Source organism: Solea senegalensis, linkage group LG19 (genome assembly GCF_019176455.1).
Source record: "Solea senegalensis isolate Sse05_10M linkage group LG19, IFAPA_SoseM_1, whole genome shotgun sequence".
NCBI lineage: Eukaryota > Metazoa > Chordata > Actinopteri > Pleuronectiformes > Soleidae > Solea > Solea senegalensis.
Window position 1 is genome coordinate 2,812,746 of NC_058038.1, and position 14,422 is coordinate 2,827,167.

Consider the following 14,422-nt stretch of genomic DNA (forward strand, 5'->3'; position numbering starts at 1 on the left):
CGGCGAGTTGACGGTATCACCAACCCACCGACAGCGATGAATGTGAACCGGAAACCTGCACTGGTCGACGGGCTGTTTTTCCCTAAGGCACAGCTGCTGAGGAAGTAGTTCTTCTGACGTATAGAACAGATGGACACATGCACACAACAAGCTGACAAGGAAATGTAAGAAGCTGATCACAGATACATGTTTGCGCTGCACGTACTATACGCTCATTAGTTATTTTTCCATTGTTGAAGGTGAAAATGACAATTTCTTCACACTTTGCACTTGTTTATTTTGCTTCATTGCAACATTCATCGTCGTAAAGGTCAAAAATGAGATCTGAGCACAACAGCAATATCACCTTCTATGTCAATATGGTGACGCAGCCACTGCCTACACACATTTTTGATTGATTAATGGAGTTTTTATGTATGTATATATATACATATATATATATATATATATATATATATATATAGACATTATCTTTATTGTGTCATGTCCAGAAAATGTGCCCAGACCAAAAACAGTCTTATAAGACACCATTATATAGATATAGACCAGTAAGCAGAATAGAACATAACCTTTTTTTTACAAATAATATTAAACAAAAACTATCAGAAATTATAAACATTAAACATAAACAATGATCGTGTTCTGTCATCGTCACAGCAGAATTGTATTTTTGGACTTTATTCAGTGAAAGTGAATAATAATAATAATAATAATTCATCATAATGAGGACAATAACAGAAGAAAGTGTGAATTGTTTTTATTTAATAACACAACAAGTGCATAACATTAACATAATTCATTTGAATTTTATGTTCAGGATATGGGTTTTAATAAATCATCCTTTTGCTTTTTTAGTTAGCAGGTATCTAGTGGTATCAAAGGCTGAGTATATTCTTAGTTGGTATTAAGTTTAAAAGAGGGACATGTTCAACTTTGAAAGGCAGTCAAAACATTTGGGAACCCCTGCTGAAGACTGTCTCTCTCACTATTATTATATATTAGGATTATTTTTATTGAAGAATGAAGATCCTTGGTTCAGAGATGCTCAAACAAGCCAGCAAACAAACTAAGGTTTGATATTTCATGTGATCCTGTAAAGCCCAGCTATACCTGCAGGATTTTATCCATTACTTCATTCAAATTAAAATAGGAAATAAAACCTTACCATATATACTTACTAATATTTGCTTGGCTTCGGTTCTGCCGTCTTTTATGACCCGTTGTCGTTTCTGCATCAAACAAACAAGCATCATGTTAACAATAGTAAGCGTGTAACCTTTATCAAAGCACACACATGTGTTTGCCGTGTGAACACTCTCCTCATGTTGTATTCATGACATCGGGAATGGAAAGTTTCTGAAAGGTCAGATTTCACAGCGTTTCAAAAACGATGGCACGCACTAAAGTTCAAATTGTAATTTCTGGTCATACAGTTGAGTTCAGATTATATTTCCTATGTCTATATGTCTTGCATCATGTTTAGCATCAGTGATTTTACGATTAAAACTTCTCATGTCTTAAACATGAATATAATGAGCATTACATGTGATTTAAACTGACTTTAACAGAAGAATTGTCATCACATTTAAATCAATGATTTCTTAAATTCGAGGACGTGTTGCATTGCAACCTTTCAGATCTGTTTTTACTCTTGTTATTCCAAAGCATGTGTGGCACCACCTTCCTCAATTCAGCCTCCCCACAGGCCATGGCTTTCAGTTTAAATGAATTAGAGGACAGCTGATTCCACCAATAACACAAATACAGCTGCGAACTGTCTTCACACACAGACACACACAGACACACTCATTTGTTACCTGCGTAATTATCGGACATCTCCACTCTGGTTAATGGAAATGCTCGGTTGTCAGCTCGTATATCCATCACCGGCGTTACTCTGTGAAAAAAAGCACAGGCAGCAATGAACATTTATGTATTTGAACAATGCAAATGTCCAAAATGTTCTTGCTTTTAAAGGCAAAAGAAAATCAGGATTATGCTGCTTTTTTTTTTACTTTCTTACGTAACGTGACTTTTCACTTAATGCCACATGATGTCACACAAATGGTGCATGATGTAGTGACACATTTAAATGTTCAGTGTTTAACATGTATAAGGTTTTACTAGCAGAATTTAAACCTTTGTATACGTGTAAAAGCACTTTGCTTTAGGTGAGAAATGTCACATCCTTTCTGGTATGTGAAGGCCACCGTAGTTCCCTGACGCTCTTGGGAAAACAAGGGGCAGGGAGAGAGGGCTACATTTGTTATACTGTGCAATCTCATTCTCACCATTAGATGACACTAATTACACACGGGATCTTAACTCAAAACAGGTGCATGCTGCAATTAATCATTTACCAACATTTCTTTACTTTCATTTTCCCCCTAACTTTAAGGGTAAAAGGAGGCGCTGGAGTTAGTCTCAGCTAACATTGTTGTGAGAGACAGACCATGAGCCTGTAACAGGACTAACATATAAAGACAAATCACTTTAATTTAACTGTGATATTTACAAAAACCAGGATATGAAGCAGGATTTGACGTGGGGTTTGAGTCAGGGTGTCATTAATGTAAACCATCATACTACTGTGTTTTTATTACCAAAATATTATACAATCTTCCTTCATACAGTATGCCTCATTGTCCTGTGCACGAGAAGTGACTGTACTTGCATGTGTGCGGTGTTTCGAGGCTGTTGATTGGTCGGCAGAGTGATGAGCTGTTCACTCAGGTGTTCATCTGGGTATCATTTACTGTATTAAAGTGGTGCTGAAGTGGGCTATTATCAGCACCTCTGAGACAGACTCAACAGACCAGCAGGTTGAAAAACAACATCATGTAATCTCATCATGTCGATTGAAGCCAAATAACTTTGCTGGCAGTCTTCACTTTTGCTTGTTTGATGGAAGCATAACATTATCTTTTAAAGGTTTCCAGCACAGTATGTGTTTGAAGTGGTCACTTAAAAATCGGCTTGAAGTTGAACATTTACTAAAGGCAGCATCATTCCCACTGGTTAAATAAAAGAGTTAAATCCTATAGTTTTAAACAGGTTTGTGACCAGCGGGAATATCTTTAATCAGTATTCACTCACGGGTCAAATGGCTGCAATGCAGAGGGTTATTTTATTGGCTTCAGCTCAGTTCAGTATAATATGAAGCAAAACCCAGGTGAACACTCTAAAATCTTCTTCATCTGCTTCATTTGCTGCCGGCGTGGTTTACTGCTAGCCTAGCTGTTAGCCTAGCTGTTAGCCATCAATCACGTCAGCACACCATATTTTTCACAAACTGGGACAGCACTCGCTATTTTTCATTTAATCTTCCACTAACCCACCCCCAGGTGAAATACCACAGTGCAAGACTGGCCCGGGGCAAAGGGAACGATGTTAATCACCATTTTAGTGGGGTCACCCAGGTTCAACTATCCAAGGTATACCTGCTTATTTTAGAGCGAAAGAGGCTTAAAATAACTCATTAAAGCCACGGACCATTTACGTGAGCTTGATTTCTCTGCAATCCCTGAAATGATTAACACCTACATGGAATGCAGCCGTTGTGATCGTCACGCATGTATGAAGAGTGGGAGCGTTGGAATGGAGGAATGGTTCTTCTGTGCTTCAGACTGATGTGAGCTCAAGTGTGAGGGTACACTCAAACACTCGATGGTTTCACTGAGTCACAAACTCACCGACAGCGTTGAATGTTCCCCAACACTTGAATAACTCGGGCTGACAGCGAGCTAACAAACATACAGCCTGTCCTCCGGCGCTACGAGGACTGGACAGCCATGACAGGACGCATGCACCCAGGAGGACGCTTAACAAGAGGAGACAAGAGCTCTGCAGGTGCACACACAGACACACACAGACACCTTTTCACCAGTGTTTTCACCAGTGGACAGCAAAGCGTCTTACACTGATTCATAGAGGAGAGGTTGAGGACAAAACAAAAATTCATGATCCTCAGTTTTGTTTGTTGTTAATAACCGTGGAGAAAATGAACTGAAACAGTGTTTTGGAAGTGCACGATAAATGATCTTAGAGTTGTTCTATTGTCACATTCTCGCCAATATTATTCTTTTTTTGCAGAAATTCTGGAGGGATGGGTTTGAGTTTAAAGGCATTAATATAAACGACAAGTCACTTTTCCTCCTGCAGTGCATCCAACCCACACAAAGACATGAAACTAGCTAATTGAGACCATTAACCAGTCAGTAAAATGTTTATTGATGTTATAAATCAAGTTAGAAGGAGCGGCTCATAGACTTCCATTCAAATGTGTGTGTTTTTAGCAGCCAGCAGAGTCGCCCCCTGGTGGCTAACTGCTATTTGCAACCTACTTCCTGGGCTTCACTATTCAAACTAGAAATGTTGGAGTGTAATGCTTTAACAGAAATACATCCATCTAACATTTCTAACAAAGCTACGATTTTTTGGAATTAAACATGAATATGACGAACATGAGAGACTGAAATACTTTGACACATGTGCGACCGCGTGAACTCAGACATGCAGTAAAAAGCGAAACAAAAATCTGCTTTATGCACACACATATATAGTTGCAACTGCTGTCACACTGATTGTGCGGTGATGGAGGAGAGCGGGGGTGGGGGTGGAGAGTCAAGGGTGAGTGGAGAGAATAAAAAGAGTGGGGGGTTGCTGAGTGGAGGGTGGGGTCTGGGCGAGAGGAGTGCTGATCGATTCCAGGCTTGGTATTTTCCAGACAGGCTGAATGGTATAGGTCAAAGGTCAGCTGCTCTTGTTTCCTATGAAAGAGCAGCTATGTGTGTGTGTGTGTGTGTGTGTGTGTGTGTGTGTGTGTTTAAAGCTCAATGTGAAGCAAGTATCCATGCATTGATTGCTTGCCTTTGTGTTAAATATGCTTTTCAAACACGTAACACGTCGCCTGCAAAGTGATTCTGAATGTGACAAGAAAACAAGCGTATGTTGAAAAGTACGGGTAAGGTATGTGTGTGTGTGTGTGTGTGTGTGTGTGTGTGTGTGTGTGTGTGTGTGTGTGTGTGAGAGAGAGATACAGAGAGTACTTGTATTTGTGACTGGACCATGTGAGCACCAGCAGTGGACCGCATGGAGACCTTAGGGTGGTCCTAATGAGGTAACCAAACATTTCTATGGCGGTGGTTAAGTTTCGGGCAAAGATTTGAATTGGGGTTAGGGTTAGGGTAAGGTTCGGGATCTTGCTTTGTTCAGGCTGTTCAAATGAATGGAGGTCAATGAGAGTCCTAAGAAGAATAGCTGCACAACTCATTGTGTGTGTGTGTGTAAGACTGTTTTGTGACAACCATAAATGTGTATTTTTCATGTCATTGACGTGTTTATTATGGACGACACACGCCGTTAGATTCCTGTGAACATCAGATGTGGCAGATAATCTATTTAAATGTGTTTCTGTGTGCAAAAATAATCTAGGTGTTTGTCTTTGAACAGCAGGACACTCTGAGCCCAAAACAAACACGAGCACATGAACACATGCAGGCAGGTCACTGAGTGTCTTGCTCAAGGGCACGGGGGGGGGGAAAGCTAAAAATAGTCCCGAGTGCTGCTGCTGGGATAAAATGTGACACATCTGCCCCACACTGTGGTGTGTTTGGCTGTCTGTGTGTATTCTGCTCCACCCAGACTGTGACTGCTCACATAACTTCATCACACCGACAGAGCAGAGGCAACGCTAACGCAACGCGTGGCTATTCATGCCTTTAACCTCTGCTGCTGCATGAACACAAAAATCACACACACACATGCAGGGAAATTGATCATTACAGCCACACAATAAGTGACGAAACAGCAAACGTGTGCGTGTGTGGGTGCGTGCGTGCGTGCGTGTGTGTGTCTACATGCATGGCTGCATGTGAATGCATGCGGTTCAGACCGAGAAGACAGATTGTGGCTGCGAGTTAGAGGGGGGAAAAAGAGGGGGAGGGTACAAGGAGACACGCAGACACGCAGTGGGTGGCGGGGTGTGGTGGGGTGTGGGGGAGTGAGTGAGTGAGAGTTGGTCCTCCTTGTCTCCCTCCCTTCCTCCCTCCCTCCTTTCCTTCCTCCCTCACTCTCCCAATCGCTTACACGCTCCCCCTCCCCCCTCCAGGGACTTGAACCTGTGACCCAGCGGTGAATGAGTTCATGGGAGGCACCGCCATTATTGGGGAAACTGCTGGTCTGTGAGTGTGTGAGTGTGTGAGTGTGTGAGAGTGTGTGTGTGTGTGTGTGTCCATGTGTTTACTCACAGATGTTTACACTCTGATTTCTGAACCAAATGTTTGCATCCATCGCTGGAAGTTGTGAAGTACAGGTGTGTGTGTGTGTGTGTGTGTGAGTCTGATGTCAGAGGTAACAGAAATGGCGGTGCACCCCCTCCCCCCGTGGATGTGTGAGAAAGTCTGCATCTCCCCGCCTGGACCAGACAGACTTAAATCTAATTGACATTCAGTTCAACTGACCCACAAACACGCACACACAACTGCAATCAGCATATAAGTGAACCTACATGCAAATATGTATATATATATATATGTATATGTATATATGTGTGTGTGTGTGTGTGTGTGTGTGATCTAAAACACTGTGTGCAGCCATCTTAATGAGGGCACATAATGTATTCCCTTACCCTCACCATCTCAACTAAAAGCCGGACCCTAAAACCAGGTCTTAAGCCATGAACAGGCCTTTTAAATTGCAACAGAAAGTGAGGAGGAGCAGAACTGGTCTCACATGGTTTATGAGGCAAAATGGTCCTCACAAAGATACGCATACGAGTGCACACACTATCAGGAAGTCACATGAGAAATCATGAATGAAAATCCACATTGTGTGTTCTCATGCCACCTTGCTCTCCTCTACTACTCTGCACTCATGTCTCTCTCTCTCTGGGCGTTCCTCATCCTGCATGCACATCAGTGTCTGCAAACATCCACTGACCCACTGTCACATCACATTCATGTCTTCATGACGACAGTCAGAGCTGCGCTGGGATCACAGAAACAAACAAACAAACAAACAAACAAAAAACATGGAAGAGACGAAGATGCAAAGTGACTTACCCAAAATCCTCCTCTGCAGGAGCAGCAGTGTCGCTGTCCCTGTCTCTGCATTCCTCTGTCTCTACACCTCTGTTTGCACCCCTCCCATTGAAAAGCCAAGCCACCGCTCTCTGTCTGTCTTTCCCTCATCCTCTCATCTTTTACTCATCTTCAAAATCCCTACTTTTCATCACTTCCTTCCTCCTCGCGCTCTCTCTCTCTCTCTCACTTCCTTTTCTCCTTGTCTCTAATTTGTCACAAATCTTTCTCTCTGTGTCTTTCTTTCTTTCTTTCTTTCTTCCTCTCCAGTGGCTGCTCGGCGTCTCCTTCCTGCTGCTGTAAACTGCAGACTGTCTGGAGAGAGAGAAAGAGAGGGAGTGAGGGAGTGAGGGAGGAGAGAGAGACAGGTCGAGAGACACTGTGGAGCAGTGGGAAGTGCAAACCGGGACACACACACACACACACACACACACAGCCTCTGTCAGTTTGAATGAATACTGTGCACACTCTGCTTGTCTCTCCTCCCCCCTCTCTTTCCCTCTCCCTCGTTCCCTCCTTTTCTCTGCCTACCAGACACCCCTCCTCCACTCCTCTCTCACTTTGCCCTCCTTCGCCGTCTCCTCCTCCTCCTCCTTCTCCCTCACTGCTGCCTTCAAACATGTTCACACTCCTAGACTGACATTATGGAACTGCACTTACTGACACCCCCAACACGCACACACGCACACACACACGCACACACACACACACACACTTCTCACTCTCCTGAAAGCAGACAGTTAACCCTTTGATGCAGCTGTGTGTCCTGACTGTTCGTATCATCGTCTTCTTTGTAGTCCTCTTCCAACAGTGTTTCGTCCGTGCGTGTCTCGAGCCACACTACTCATTCATTTTTGTTTGAAAATGCATAAATTCTGCTCTGGTTTCAGCTGCTGTCGACACAAAACTCTGTTTTACTTTGAAAGTCTGCAGCTGTGCTTTAGGCCTCGTCCACATGTGGGTGGGTGGGTGTTTTTTTTTTTAAAAATGACATTTTCTTCCTTCTTTTGTTAAAATAGTCCTGTACTGCTGTGAAAAGCTTGCTGGGCCTGTTCCAGTTAGCATGGTCCAGCTAAGCTAACACTAGCACATGCCTGACACAATGACAAACAAGACGACAACGTCAGAGGAGACACCAACACGCGAGGGTGCGATGTAATAAATCAATTATTTGAATCAATTGTCTTTTCCACACAGAATCAGAACTTTCCCTTTCACCATCTTTTTCTTTTTCATTCTTTTCTGTAAACACGACAATGTTTCACACTCACAAAATCCCCCAGAATGACTTTAAACGCTGTAGTACACGTGCCGGGCCTGTATGTGGTGCTGTAACGCGGGCACGGAAACACACCGCGGGCCGGTGTTTTGAGATTTTCCCACCCTGGGACTCACTTTTGGAAAAATAGCCCAAAATACCAGTTAAACAACACAAAACCTTTGCACGACTCCACTATGAGCTGAGAGCAAAAAGAACACTTACATTCAGCGTGATCTTGTCCTCAGTCTCATTACAGAAATGCCTCCTCTTACATATCAGTATTGTTGTTCCTCATTATTAGTGCGTTCTGAAACTAAGCATCAACTGCAGAGAGAATCCACTTCCTGTTTACATTGGCTCGTGCACGCTCAGTGCACCTGCTGTGAGTATGGATGCAGATTACTGCTGACACGGAGCTCCAACACATGTTTTATCTTAAAAGCTGCTTTCAGATGAAAACATAGTGTTGTGCTGACATAAAACTGCTTCACTAAGCATTGGTGACATGTCACTGTCATGTGATTTTTGAAATGACTGGTTATAGCAAGGTGCTAAATGCTAAAAAACAGTCTCAGACTGACAACAATATCAGAAAAGACTGTCAGTTGTGAAACTAGTATCTGGAATATGTGTAAAAAGTCTGATAAAATAATTATACTTTATTAATAATATGTTGTTAATAATAATAACAGCCCATTATGGAGAAAAAATGAGTTTTGATGCTAAATAGATTCAGCACACATGGAAAAGAAGTGAAGTGAGAGATATTCAGCAGCAACGTACAACAACAATGAACATGATCATAACCATTTCCTGATTATGAGTGAGTTCAGGTTTCACACCAAAGCAACGTTAGCAACATTGTAGCGTAGCAGTGTAGCATTGTAAAATAAATGGAAGTGCAAACATTTGTTCTGGAACTGTCGCCTGCTGCTCGGCAGACATGTTGCTCTCACACGTTCAGGTGAGAATTATGCATCAAAGACTTGTGAACAATGTCACGTTTAATTATGTGACACAAATATAGTATGAACATTTTTACTACAGAAGATACAAATGTAACTGCAAAGAAGCAGTATAGCAACAATACAGCATTGTTATTGACTGGTAACTTGCTAACAGTGGCTACTCTGAGATACACTTGTGTTTCCGACTTCCTGAAATCTCATGTTATCTATATAGTACATATATATATATGTTTATATATATATATATATATATATATATACATATAGTCTCATATTATACAAACTTATCTGTGAAACATTGATAATGTACCACATCAAATAAAACTGAAATGTTACATCTGCATTCATACTTTTCAGACATTAATAACATTTTACTCGAACCAGAAAAAAACATAAGGTTGTTAAATATAAGATTCATTATGAAATATAAGTGTTCAGTTTACCAATGCATTCTAAAATACCGACACATAAAGCCAGCCTACAATAAATGTCATCCTTTTACTTGCCATCATAATGTTTTATTGAAAATGTATTAAAGATTCATCAGTGTCCCCCGTCATACTCTACTTATTGTGTGCTCTTGTTTGTAAATGTAACTCAGTCTCATGACTCCTCTGTTTGCATCACTGTCTGTGCCTGATGGAATTCATTCATGGACGTGAAAAGCATGTTTTCATATGTTAATACACATATATATATGTATATATCTATATATCTCTATATATATATATATATCTTTGTGTTTCTTTGGTTTGCATCCACCAGCACCTCCCCCTTTACTTGTATTTCCTTTAACACTGTTCCTCCACCTTCGTCCATCCCCCATGCTCTCTCCATCATCCTCTATCCTTTCCTTAGTTACATATTGATTAGGTCGCTCCAAGTGTGTGTGTGTGTGTGTGTGTGTCATTGTGCGGGTATGTGTGGACGCATACAAGCCTGGTCCTGCTGTGGTCAATGAGGTCAACATGGTGGCCAGACAGACTTCCCCACCCCCCTCGTTCCTCTGGTTGTTTTTTCCCCTCTGCCTCCTCCATCACCTCCTGATCTCCTTTCTTGGGGTTAGTGAGTGCAGTCGAGGTAAGAAGAAGAAGAAGAAGAAGAAGGAGAAGAAGAAGAAGAAGAAGCTGGGGGGTCGAGGTAAATGATAATGTCAGCATCCTTCCTGAGTCCTGAGCTCATCTACCAGCTAGGTTGATAGCAGCTGACAGAAAATGAATGCATTTACTTGTAATGTATAACAGAGCATGACATCATGAGGCTAATGTGTTCATGTAAGAGGAGAGGGCCTCACAAATGAACACGTTAACCTTATTTTCCTCACACAACGCAGAAGAGATGAGTTCCACAAGGATTGGGTGCAAGGTTATTGGGAATATTAAGACAGATGAGGGATTGATACAGTTGTGCTGCTTTTTAAAATGTGCATTTATGCTTCTTATTAGTCTGTGAATGCAGTCAGGTGATGCGCCTCGCCTCCCTAATTGTGTCTTTTCATTTACAGCGCGGGGGGAAAAGAAAGAAATGCAACATGTTTTTTTCAAACACCACTTGACAGTGACCGTCCTCGCTGACCCCTGCGACCAACAGACTCACTGTCTGTCTGTCTGTCTGCGAGTGGAGGAGGGGGCAGCAGGCAGACGAGGCACGGGGTCAATGAAGGCCATAAGTCAAAGATGGAGGGAGATGCAGGCAGAGGACGCTTAGAGGATACACAATGAAGAGGAAGGAAGAACATACACACGTGACTGACTCACATGACAAAGGCGTGGTAAGCACAACTAGTAAGAATATGGATTTAAGGTGTTAACCCTGGTGTGTGTGATCGTTCTGCTCAAGCTGAGCAGCTTCAAATGCTGATCATGACGTGAAAGCGGGCAGACTTTGTGAAACTGCAGAGGCCGCAGGTTAAGTGTTCCTGTCTCACTGCTTCAAATGCCAACTGAAAAACTTATAGCAACACATTAAAGGATGTGCTCTTGGGTTCCCCCTACAGTTGATAAACGGTATTGTTGGTCACAACTGTCATGAAATATGCAGTTGTTAACAAGCCAGCGCTACCGGTTAGCGACTTATGGTAGAATAAAGTAGGATGTTGTTGTTGTTTTCATGGCTCCATAGTGTCAATGTAGGCGACCTGCTCCGGCTTCGACATTCAACGTGTTGGAAGTTGATAAAGTTGGAAGTTAATAAATAATAATCTTAATAAAACATTATTTGAAGGATGAAAAGCTACATTTAGAGACATACTTATTTGAATAATGTGTCACGCATTGACAGGCGCAGGCCAAACCAAACAAAGGAAATCAGAGTAGAACATAAATTACAAATAATGTTAATAAACCTTCCTCAAGATTCAAGATAACTTTGTTTTAACTGTATATGTATATAATGAGTGGTGAAATCTATATAGTCATGGTTAAAAAGTAAAAATAAATGAAATAAAAAAAGAGAAATGACTTCACACACACACATTGAACACATTAGGGAACACCATTAGGAACAAATAGCCTCACTTATGCATTAAATGACTTCTAATTGTGTTCATGCTGCAAGATAAATGATTACAATAAAACAGTGTAGATGCTGTAAACAGTTCATTAAGTTCTCATGCTTGCTGTAAGAGTAAAGTAGTTCATCATCTTGATCGGTGTCGTGTGGTAAATGTTGTTTTAAAGCTGCAGTGTGTAACTTTATAATATAAACACAACAGCTGGACACCCATCAGGCTATTTTAGTGGCATTGTGCCTTTATTTAATGTTTTGACTTGGGCTGAGTAAATGTTTTCAGAAAGCTTGAGCGGTATTCTTTACTCTCATCGTGTGAGTGGAATTACGGTCCAGTTTGAACGTTGCTCCTCCTCAGTTACAGTTAATGCTCCACACACTGTGTTCTTGTTCTTGTCTCTGTATAAAGCATCAAACCTAAATCATTGAGAATAACCAACAGCTTTTATATAACGTTTCCCTAAAAAAGAAGGAGCTTAATGCTCAAATCATTTTGAAAACTTGTACCATTGAATTTCATACATATGACAATATGGAATAAAGATAGATTAGAATTTATCTTTATTCATGAGCATCAGCTTAACAAGACATGAATCTAAACCAACCTGGTCTAATCTAATCAACCTGGTCAACCTGAGAGAAAAGATGTTTGAATATTATAATTTAACAAATGGTTATGGAACTATTATTTGGTTGGTGGTGGCGTGCAACATTAGCGAGAGACAGAAACACGACAAAATGTTAAACTGCTTGTGACATTTATGAATATTATGAGGAAATACCAGCAAGTGTTTGTTTAAATTATGTTAAATTGGTGTGACTAATATCAAATATTATTTTTAGGCCAACCCTCAAAAGAAATAATTAGTTGAGCACACAGCAGAGGTCACATGACTCGTTAAAAGGTTTGCACTTTGTGAACTATGTGAACTAGGTGTGAACTATGTGCACATTGTGACAAATTAATAAAAATACACAAGTAAAATAAAATAAACACCTGTCACAAAAAAATAGAAACTTTCTGTTTATTGCTTTTATTGTCATAATTATTTGTAGCAATCATAAAAAGATTTTTTTTGCAAAGTATCAAATTGGGCTCCCACTGAGAATGCTAATCTGTTACCAGATTCTGTATTTCATACTGACAAAATGTGCTCACTGTTCCACGTTATCATCACACGTGACATTGTAGTCATTAAGACAGTCATTAAGTCATTAATTGAGCTAATGCTAACACTTTGGCAGACACTGGGTTTATACTTATTTGGCACTAGAACGCCCTCTGGTGGCAGAATCTGAAAACATGACACAGACTGAAGGGAAATCCAGCAGCACTGAAGTTACACCGCTCACTGCTGAAAACCACACTGACCTCAGTGACTTCCTCCGAGTGTCATCTGATAGCCTCGGCCAGTGAGTCAAAGTGTGACATCATGAGTCACCTTTGACCCCATTAAGAGTCAGTCTCCTTCTTGTGTTATCAGGGCGAGGGATCACTCTGTGTTCTACTCCTTCCTGAATCTGACTGAATTTGATTTGACTTCAATAATCCCATTTCATGCTACTTTATACGTCGTACGTTGGAGCTAAAGTGTGGATTTTGTGGCAGATGGCTGCACATCTTTCAGTCTGTTTCTGTCACTTCTTTCTTCTTGTTATAAGGGTTTTAAATTGTGATTTAAAGTGCAATATAAATAAAGTTATTTAGAATGATTATTTAATAGACTACATATGCATATCTGCCGTTTGCAAAAAATTAGTTGTCCCGCAGAGGTAAAGCAAAGCTAAAGTTAAAGCTGCAGTAGGCAGGATGACAAGAACACTTGTTCATTGTTGAAACTCCTCCCCAGGTCATCAGCGATGATGGATTTCCACATCTATATATGAAACTGCGGTCAGTGATGTCATCTTTTGTCACACATCCTGTCTTTTGCCGTCATTAACATTCCCGTTCCTCCTCCTTACATCACCCCATGAATGTGAGGAGAGAGAGGAAGCACCACAGATCACAGAGAGCTGGTCCATGAAATGACCTTCAAACGATTCGGCTCACGATCACCAGCTTTTTAACAGACTCCCCTGTTAAATATTAAGATTGAGATTCTGGATTTAACTGAGTGATCGTTGATTAACAAGGTTACAAGTCATCAAAAGCCATAAGGAGCAGATGAAGCTGGTCTGCAACATGTCACGGATCAGATTAAGAGCAACTTTGGTCCAAGGTAATGGTTTGTCTGCAACTAGCAGCACTAGCATTATCAACATGCTAAGCTTCAAACTGGAACTGCAAAAATAATTAAAATTGTGATGAATTTTGATAACCGGAATGAAAAGTATATTACGATGGCATGTTTTGTTGTATTCCCCAGCCCTGCAGTTGTCACAATATTGTTGTTTCACTGGTTTTAAGTTAAGGTTTTAGCAAAATATAAGTAAATGAGACAGATCAGTAAAGGAGAAACAAAAGTTTGAATCACAAATTTGAATGTTTCCATTTCAATAATCTCTACAGCAGACTATACTTTTTAAAACTCATCTTAAAACCCATTTTTATTCTTTGGCTTTCAACTCAGCATGAGACTCTGCTCATGATTTTAGTGTTCTAG

General features: G+C 40.8%; 1 long non-coding RNA gene across 1 annotated transcript; it reads right to left on the reverse strand.

Moving 5' to 3' along the window:
- Positions 1-740: 740 nt before the first annotated feature.
- LOC122785740 lies at positions 741-7,353 on the reverse strand. Its single transcript, XR_006362346.1, has 3 exons — positions 7,062-7,353; positions 1,818-1,897; positions 741-1,229 (listed from the first exon to the last, which is right to left on the reverse strand). It is a non-coding gene; the product is annotated as an uncharacterized LOC122785740 (long non-coding RNA).
- Between the last annotated feature and the right edge of the window lie 7,069 nt (positions 7,354-14,422).